We start from the raw sequence: 10,903 nt of genomic DNA on the forward strand, positions 1-10,903 counted from the left end.
TTAAAAAAATGAATACACCTATAATGATTAAATGCAAATTGTTTTTGTTTGTCCAAGTATACTCAATCTTTATTTATGACCATTGATCTATTAATGAAATGAAATTCTTATAATGTAATTGACCATGAATGCTTATAATGCATATAATAATGAGCTAATCCAAAATCATCTAACTAAAAATTGTACTGCCATTCTTCATATGCTATCTTGTAACAGTGCTTGATTTCATCATTGAGCTTTAAAATGTTGTAAGAAAATACAAGCAACTTGACATAATGATTCAAGATGACCTGAGTATTCCTTACATGGATTTTGATATAGCAAGTTAATACAAGAAACTTGATATAACGGATCAAGTTGACCTGAGTATTGCTTGCAGAACAGACAAGGATTATCCCCTTTCATGCATGACTTGGAATGTCCTCCTTGATCTTTTGCCAATCATATCCTGAGACAAGTACATACCGTAGTAAGAGATAAGCCACAGACAACAATCAAAGAAAATAATCATGCCCACTCATAGCTTCTCTAGTCATGGACATCCTTGAGTTGCATAGATACATGATTAACAATAAAATCAAGATATAAACACTGAATCTTGCATGTCATTCACATGTTCTTATGGTCATTAACTTATATAATCATCTTGATGAATGATCTTTAATAATCCTGTATTACTTGCTGGTTGATTCTTTGGTTTCTGAGTTTCATGATTTAGTTGTTGATGAAATGCCTTGATTTCCATTGCTTTGTTGCTCATTATCTGTTTCAAAAACTCTAGGTATTTTTGGTTTTTCTAAGTTTTCCAAATGTTTTGGATTTTCAAAGATTCGAAAGATCACCTTAGCACAAGGAATTAGGATTTTTCCCTAGTGGAAACAAAAATTATTTTGAATGTATGAATTGATCAAGATCCAAACCATGGTGGGATACAAATGCATATTGATTGATTCTGATAAGATCTAAGATAGTGACTACGACAAGTATGTCAAAGATTGATAACTGTTGGTAAGCTGCATATTTCTTGCTAAATGGTTCAAAGAAATGGATGCGAAAGATGGAATGGATAAGCTAGGATATGATGGAAGTGATAGATGTGATAGGATGGAGTGGATAGGTGCGCAAAGAGATCTCATAGATGGAGGAACTCACTTTTTAGATAGTGCCTGTTTACTAGGTTTTCACTGTCTAAATTTATTGCATTTTTTCCATATTTTGATTTTTGTCTTTCCTAATGTTCACTGTTTTATGTTTATTTTTATTTTTGAGAGATGAAACATGTCCTGCCATCAATTGATAAAGATAAGACTACCCAAAACAAAATCCAGCAGTCATACTGAACTATGTCATTGTTTTGATTTGTTTGATGATTGATAAGAATGTCTGGTTTCAAAGAGTGAGTACCCATATAAGACCGATCTGTCTGGTTTCGAGTGTACCTATCCCTGTATAAGACATGTTGATGTTGATATATTTTGAGTGATGAATTGATTAACAAGACATGTGATCAGTTTGATTGTAGACTTTGAGAATTTTCGTGTTTGTTGATTTGATGGATGGGCCATGCACTCATGCTTTGATTTCAATTTTTTTTTTTGATGTTTTTTTTATTTTTAGTTTTTGAGACATTTTTGGATTAGAAGAAGATGTATTTGGTTGCTCCAATGTATAGCAAGACAAGGAATGGATGAATTCATGACTAAACCATTGAGGTAGAAATGGATAGGAGAAAGATGAAAGTAGCATGTGAGGAGACACATCAAGACCTTCTTACAAATATTTTTGTCCTTAGTTTTGATCAAGATCAAGGATGGAAAAGGGGATATGGATGGAGATAGGATATGGATAGGAGAAACAAGATCATAGATAGTGATAGATGATGGAAGAAATGAATAGTTAGGATAGATGGTATAGATTAACATGAAGCAAGATCATAGATAGCACTGGATGAATTTAGATAGAGTAATGGATATTGGAGGAAGGATAATGGGAGATGTGGTATGAAGAATAGAGTGGATGAAACTTTGACCCTAAGTATAGAGGTCTCCATTTGTAAAGAGGTGATATGTAAGATTGTCACAGTATTTAGCACCACCTAAATAAGTGTTCCTGAACTTTTCAAAGATAGAGACCCAACCCACACTTAGAACCTCTAATAAATTCAACCAAACATATCTAGAAACTAGGAAATAGACTCAAAAGGGAAGAAGAATCCCAAACTAGATCAAGGTACTTAGTCTTTGATTACCCATGTGTGTGCAATTGGGTTCATTCTAGCTCATATGATCATTGTAATCTTAAGAATCCAACATAGCTAGCTACATGAGTTACCCTAACTTCAAAAGCATCCTGGATAGAGCCTCTCTACCAGAAAGAATCCATAGCTCCAATGAGGTTATTGTTGTAATATCACAAATATTTCTCCATTGCTAGCCAGGCATCCATAGCCCCAATGTAGTTACTCGCATTTTCCCATAGCCAAGCTTTTGATATTTCATTTTTTTTTCTTTTAGATATTTCTTTTCCTGATCATGCTTTGTATCTTTTGATATTGTCTTTTTCTTTTCTTATTTTGATTATGGCTTGTAAGTAATGAAACTTAAATGGGTCTGATAATTACAGTGGCACTGAAGAAAGATTTTAGATTTTTCACTAGCCATGTCTTCGACTAAGAGATCACAATGATTTAGAGCAATTGATTAAGTGTATGAGATGTAGTAATCAAAAGATGTCGATACAAGATATGATAAGTGGCTCTTTTCTAGATTGAGTGTGTATCCCAACCAAAAGATAATGTTGAAGAGGAATAACCTCAGATTCTGAAGTGTATCATGAATAGATATCTCAGAAATGAATTGAACATGAGATTCGAGCATGGGCAAGCATGTGACAAAGTGACACAAATGCCTATTTCATAGATGATGGATTTATGCAAAGGATTGAATGAAAGGGATGGAAGGATAGAAAAGAGGTGTTGGATAATAGATAGAATGTTTGAAGATTTGCACGAGGATAGATGGAAATGTATTCAAGATGAGTGTTGGTACACAACTTGAGAAGTGAGGAAGAGATGGACGAAAATTGAATTTTGGGACATAAGAACCCAATATAGATAAAGGAAATGATGGAAGAATAGTTTTAAGAAGATGTGTAGATAGATGTTTGAAAGAAGTTCAAAGATGTGTGCCTTTGTTGATCTTTCATATGGATCATTTGAGGTGATGGAATGGTGGATGGAGGGAAGTAAGGACCCAAGATGGATGGAAGGGATAGAGAGTTTGACTTTGGAATGAAAGGACCTAAAATGGATTTGGAGGATGAAGAGTTTGAATTTTGAACGAAAGGACCTAAAATGGATTTGGAGGATAAAGAGATTGACTTCAGAATGAAAGGACCTAAAATGGATTTGGAGGATGAAGAGTTTGACTTTGGAATGAAAGGACCTAAAATGGGTTTGGAGGATGAAGATTTTTCTTGATCTTGACTTGGAGTAAGATCATTTGAGTTTGTGTTTTCCACTTGATTTTGAATTAGATTAGTGAAGGAGATGGAAGGGATATCATGATCTTTCTTAGGAGGTGGATGTTGAATGGGACTCTTCTCTTGAGATAAAATGGGATCATCGTGGATGGAATACCAAAATTTTAGGGGATCATCATAAGATTCTTGTTTGGTAGGATCTTGATCAAAAATTGGATTAGATTGGAGAGTCGTGATATCTTGATCTTGATTTAGGCTAGGACTCATTTCCTTTGAATAAGCTTCTTCTTTTTCAAGTGAAAAGGGATGATCACATGAGCAATCAAAGTTTCAGTTTAGATAGGTTGATGTTGTTGACTTGATGGATACTTCATTTCGGATACTCAAGCTCACTAAGTTGAATAGAGGGTTTGTTCGATAGGCCCCTATGACAAAGTATGTCAAATGATATGGATAAAGTCTCTTGATATGGAAACTTGACTTGACTAACTTGAATACCTATCTAGGTATCATTGTCATTGAGATAGTTGGATGATATACTCTTGGTCACTTGATTTGATTTGGTATTTCAAATGTTGGAAAGCCTTTGTATTACCCTTTTGATCAATTTTTTTCAGCAATTTGTTGGATTTTTGCTCACTCATAGATGATAATATTCTTCAATTTTTTACCATTTGGAACATGTTACAGACATAGAAGACATAATGTTTAATAAACAAAATGCACAAACAAGTACAAATCTTATGGCAGGCTGAGACAGTAGTTGTTGATTCTCACACGGGGTTTCCCCCGAGGCTATGCTATTCAAAGTAGATATTTAGATGCTTGACCCCACTGGCTCCACCCTTGACACTCACTTCTTCGGGGCAGCCAAGAAACAGTTTCCATGACAACTCCCCATTGCAAACTTTATATCTCTACTAGGAATCGTATGTGTGTGAGCCGCTTCAGAGGTCCGACCTCCTATGCCAACAACTAGAAGGATTTTGGTAGCTAGTACAAGTGGTTTTTAGTAAAGGCTTCTGGTCATGTGGCCATACATGTGGCACTTTCAGCTTTGTAAATATAGAAGGTTCCCAGCCTATAGAGGTTATGCTCCATAGGGTTTATGGGGAAACATAGTGTCGGTATGAACTTATCAACACATGTTGTTTGGGACTTTCATCACAAACATAATTTATTTATAGTGGATTGGAAGGACTCGGTATTAGCTCGTTTCCACTTTAGGTCGTTCCCCTCTCACTGGCCCCCTCAAGGTAGCTCGGGAAGGTAGGCCCTCTAAAGGATTTAATTGATTGAAAGTAAAGAAAGCATAAAAGAGTGGGTTTGGCTTTTTGGTCACCCAATTAAGGGGAGAGCATATACCTACCACTTTCGAGACATGGAATATTAGTTTTTTTTTAAACCTTTTCAAAGCAATTGTTAGCTAAGTCATATTTGGAGATGTTGCTCCAACAAGCATGGTGTTTATTTTAGCCTTTTTAGAAGTCTATGTGCAACTATTTTAGAGAAGTTACTAAAAATGCAAGTTGCATGTTGTCAATTTATCCTCTTAGTTAGACTAAATGAACAAGACATGATATATTACTTCCAAAAATAAGGCCTTTAATTAACTAGATGAAGAAATGCATAAATTTGCCTTAAACACCATCCTGCACATGCATGTTAGTAGTTTGAAAAATCTAATTTCTTGGACATTCGGGCCTGCAAGAAAAATTTGTTAGTTGGAGACAAAAGTGCTATTCTAACATATGTGCTATCTTTCTCCTCAAAAGCGTTAACCTGCATGGCATATGCACTAACCTGGACTACAAAAGCACTACTCTATAGAGACAAAAGCATGATTTCTTTAATAAATGTGCTAATCTAGAGGACAAAAGCGCTAACCGACAATGCTAATGTGCAAATTTTTAGACAAAAGTGCTAACATGCATGGCATATGTGCTAACCTGTGATGCAAATGTGCTAACCTATGAGCAAAAGTGCTATCAGAATTCACATATGCATGAATCTGCATTACAAATGCATTAATTTTACTTTTTGAAAGATTTTTAAAGGTATATGCGAGGTCCATGGGCCCCACGGTGGATGCCAGAATGTGTCGACTTGAATTTCATCCTCGGAATGCCACCTGCAACAAGTTAGTTTCACAAAATACCAATGGAAATGCTATAGGAAATCTAAACTCAACCAATAAAACTACATGAAATGCATATGAAATAAAAATACTATTATTGCCTTCATGATTTATGTCTCATTGTGTCCTAACTCCACTGTTCCTAGTTGCAGATGGTGTGCTCTCAGACAATGCACTGATAGCTTCCAAGATGGCATATGAAGAATGGTCTAATAGCTAATAGTTAACAAATGTTGTGATATGCAATGCTATATGATTATGCTAAAATGATTATGCTATAATGATAATTGCTATTTGCTTCAAGATTAAAAGTCACGGATGCATAAGTTTTACAAATGATTTGCTTGAAAATTCACTTGAAGTCTCTTGAAATCTAACTTGAAGATTAACTCTCTCAACTGAAGCTCTTGATTTTATAGACCTTGAGAGGATGAGATGATGTGGCTCAGATCAACGATCATGATCAGATCTGCAAATTTGGATGGTTGTGAGCAAAGGTGAAGGTTGAGAGAAAGGGGGAAGGAGAAGACAAGTGTCACTCATCTCACCTTGACTGGGTTGCTGACTGAGAAAATCTAGGGATGGTTGGAGAAGATTTAGGCATGATAGGACAAGTGGACTCAAGCCCATCCTAAGATGTAGGGGTGTTGGAGAGAATATAGGAGATGGTTATGAAATATGTGTACGTACACAATATTCATTAAATTTGGTGGTTGAAGATAAATAATGAATTAATATTTAAGAAATATTAATTTCCTTAGCCACATGTTGGATGAGTTGGCAAAGGGAAGATGAAGTGGAGATGGAAGGTGAGTTGGAAAAGAAAGATTAAATAATTTAGGAAATTATTTAATATTTGAGACTATAGGATAGGAGAATAACTCTTAAATATTGGATATTTAATTGATTGGAGGAGATAAATAAATATTAGATATTTAATTAACTTGATTAAAAGGAATAATTAAATATTAGATATTTAATTATTTTAGAGGAATAGGATAGACTAATTAATTAATAAAATATTAATTAATAGAAAGACATGAAATGAATTAAATAAATTAATCTTTTCAAATTAACTATTTAATAGAAGAATAATTATTAAATAAATATAAAATATTTATTTAATTGCTCATAGTCATTTTTATGTGTATACAACGGTGACTTCAACATGGTTGAGAGGCCTTCTGACAAGCTTGGAGGGAACAAATTTAAGTGGAAAGGGGGTGAAAGATTCTATTGGTATAGGATGATGAACAAATTGAAATTGCAGGACCCTCTGGCTAGTAAGAAAGGTGAGGTTAAGGATATTTGGTACTCTTAATGCAATTTCTAGAAAGGACATAAGAGGATCTATAGTAGGTTGGATATATTCTATGCTAATAAGGAGGTGTTGCAGTTCAAGATGAACAGGGTTGGCAGTAGTGTGAGGGTTATTCCGTATACCCTCTTTGATCATCACCCAATTCAAGCAGTGATTTTCTTGGGTAACCCTTCCCTTGATGCCCATATTAGAAGGAGTAACTTCTACTTAAATTCGAGTCTTCTTTTGGATGAGGATGCCAACCAAGCAGTGCTTATTATTAATTTATTCAATGCTAGCAATAAGGCCCTGGTGTTTAAAAGAGAGAGGTACAATCAAAATGTTTGTAGTTGGAGAGTTCTATATCAAATAGTGGGGAAGAAGAAAGCTAAGGACTCTAGGAGGGTTGAAGTTAGCTTTGCATGAAAATCTTGTTGTTGTTGAATTAGAAATTGAAGGCAACCCGAGTAGTGATGTTGCTCAGGAGGCTTTATGGAAAGACAAGGATGCTCTAAGGATATTGCAGAACTACAGGATCCAAGGCCTCAAAACCAAAGCAAGGATGAACTGGGTAGACCAGGGGGATAAAGGTACAATTTTTTCTATCACCTCTTGAAGAGTAAGGAGGCTAAGGAGAAGATCAGGGGTATTTGGGAAGGGGGTTTATTTGTTGAGGATCCAGATAATATGCTCAAGTTTTTTGTGCAGTTCTACTCTTCTTTATTCAAATTTGAGGATGGTGACCCCAATAAGGATTGTTTAAGAGCTAGTATCAAGTCCATCATTCCTAACAAGTTGAGTAAGGATGATTTTGATAGTCTCAATAAGGAAACCAAGAATGCAATATTTTCTCTTAATAATGATAGGGCTCCAAGTCTGAATGGGCTTACAGTTGGATTATTCAAAAATAATCTGGAATGGATTGGTGAAGATCTGTTAAAATTATATAAGGAAGCTATAGATGTAGTTTCTCTGAGAGAGGAGATTAATAGTGGACTTATCAAGCTTCCCCCCAAAGAAGGAGACAAAACCTTGATAAAAAAATTGGAGGTTGATCACCCTTCTTAGTGTTTCATACAAAATCCTTTCCAAACTGCTTGCCAAAAGATTGGAGGATATTCTTCCCAAGGTGGTAACTCAAACCCAAACTGGATTTATCAAAGGGAGATACATCCTGGAAAATCTACTAACTTGTTGGGAAGCCATGAATTGGGCAAGAGAATCTAATCAACAACTTGTCATGGTGCTACCGAACTTTCAACAAGCATATGATAGGATTGAGTGGAGATTTGTATTCATGATGTTAGAAGGGTTGGGGTTCTCTAGATCCTTTTGTATAATGGTTGAGACTCTTTTCACAGATGTTATTGCCTATATAGAATCAAATGGGCTTAGATTAGAGAAGTTTGGACTCTCTAGGTCCATTTGACAGGGATGCTCGTTACCTCCCACCATGTTTGTTATTGCAGTAAATGCACTTTATTATCTTCTGAGGGATAACTCCTTATCTAATAGGGCTATAGGTTTAACCCTACCCAACCAGGAAGAGATTTCTAATGTTCAGCTTGTTGATGATACTACCATTCTGCCTAAACTAGATGAGAATATGCTCTCGGTCCTAATGGATAAATTGGATATTTTTTGTGGTGCTTTCGGGAGTAAGATATCTCGATCTAAATCTATCATGCTTGGCTAGGACTCTAACCCCCCTCCTTGGTTCATCAAATACTCACTAATGTGGGGTGGTCTAGAGTCATAGGTCAAATACTTGGGTGTCCCCTTTTCTATCAACCCGAACCTTAAGGAGATGTGGCACTGGATCAAAGAGAGGATTGATAAAAAAGCTCAGGAAATGGGATAAGAACTATCTCTCTTTGTCAGGGAGGGTACAAGTTTATCATAAGTTTTTTTCCTCATACAATATCTATTATGCTTCTACATGGTTGTTCAACAATTACCAATGGAATCACATTCAGAAGCAGGTTAGGGATTTTTTGTGGTTAGATGACAAGGGGAAGAAGAAGATACATGTGGTTAGATGGAGTTGGTGTACAATGAGAAAATCCAAAGGAGGGCTTGGCCTGAAGGATTTAAGGCTTCAAGGCATGTCACTAGCTACTAAATGGAATTTCAAGGCTATGGAAGGGATGGAGCCATGGAAGGTTCTTATCGGGCACAACATTGCACAATTTGTGCCTAAACAGGGACCAGCCTAGGGGCACCTACCCATGAATGACCTGGTTGCTAGGTGCTTTGCTATCAAACCTAGGGGATCAGTGATTTTCAAGACCATTTGGAAGGCTTGGGAATATGTAAGGCTCCTCATCTATGATAATGGTATTATTAGCAAACACTATAAAATATATGGGGAACGCTCTATTTGGTGGAACTTGTTTCATAAGGATAGGCCCCTTGCCCTTATTCAAGGGTGTTCATCTAGGAGTTGGGTTGTTAAAGGTATTAGATTCTTTAGTGATATTATCAAGGATGGGCACCTCATCTCTTGGTCTACACTTTGTGAGGATTTCAATATCCCCCACTCCCAATGGATGACATACACCATGTTGAAAGAAGATATTTCTACACTCAACCTCTCCAGGGAGTTTGACTATAATTTGATGAGATGTGTGTAGTTTAAGAGGCCCAATGGGTCACCTCTTTCCAATATTAAAGCTAAATATATCTACACCCAACTGGTTGATAAGGATGAGATTTTTTAACACTTGAATAAGTGCTAAAATACTAACCATGATGGATCCACTTGGGGAAGGCTCCTGGGTCAGTTGTAGAATAGTCCGATAGAGCCTAAGAAGAAATGCTCTCTTTGGTGTTTATTACTACAAAAGCTCCCTATTTATTGTTGTGATGGTGCTCTCAATTTCTATAAATGTTGTAGGGTCCCTGAGACAATGAATCATATTTTCTTTGATTATTTTTTTTCTAAAGAAGTGTGGAGGATTTTTGGTATTCACATTAACTGTAATATCCTTAGTTGGGAAAGTGTGACAGGCTATGTGTCGGATCTTCCAAAATATGTCAATGTCTTTTGGTTTGTACTCTCCTCTGAGATTCTATTGTTGATTTGGAAAATTAGGAATAATGATGGTTTTAATGGTATTGTAAGACTGCTTACAGAGTCTCTTAGGAGACTCATAACTTTTAATGTTTCTTGGTAGATCACTCTAGTGATGAATATCTCAAAGAAAAAATTTGAAAGAATGCAAGGAGATGGGCACACAAAGATGTTCACGTGGGAAATATCTCATGGATACACTAGAAAAGAACTACCGAGGAGAGATCCCAGTTTGAGATTGGCCTAGCCAACTTTATGATTGAGCTGGAGAAGGAGAGAAAGGTGTAGGGTAGACCCATCACAACACTCCCCTTGGTAGTAGTGGTCCCAAGTGTTCCAGTTGAGGTCCCTGAACCAATCCCACTTACAAAGCATTCTCACAAAAAACATATTTGGATGGAAGGGCAGTTTGGATGGACAACTTGGGTAGAAGATGTGACTGATATTGTCCAATGAGGTCACTATCTGATTTCAAACTATGAGCAGGTCATTTTGTATAATGATGTATATTCATGCTATAATACTCTATACACTCTTGTTATGTTTTTTGCAATGCATATTATGTAGCTACTGCTAGTGATTGGTTGTTCCGGCCTGCTACTCTATTTGATCATTTTTTTCGATACTTGTTTCCCCTATATTATCATTAATAGAAAAAAAAATTATTTAATTGTCCACCTTTATCAAAAGTTAATTTCCTCTAAATATAACTAAAATTATTTTATTTATTTCTCCTAATGCACATGTTTAAATAAATTTATTATTTAAATGGCTAACTATTACCTCCTATTAACTACCACTGACTTTGAGTTCCACTCACAATCACCTTTTTTTGATTGAGTCAATCAATCCACCTCACTTAACAACCTAGTCATTTGTCTAAATAGACTTGTCATCTCAATTAACTGATCAA

Source organism: Cryptomeria japonica, chromosome 7 (assembly GCF_030272615.1).
Source record: "Cryptomeria japonica chromosome 7, Sugi_1.0, whole genome shotgun sequence".
Lineage (NCBI taxonomy): Eukaryota > Viridiplantae > Streptophyta > Pinopsida > Cupressales > Cupressaceae > Cryptomeria > Cryptomeria japonica.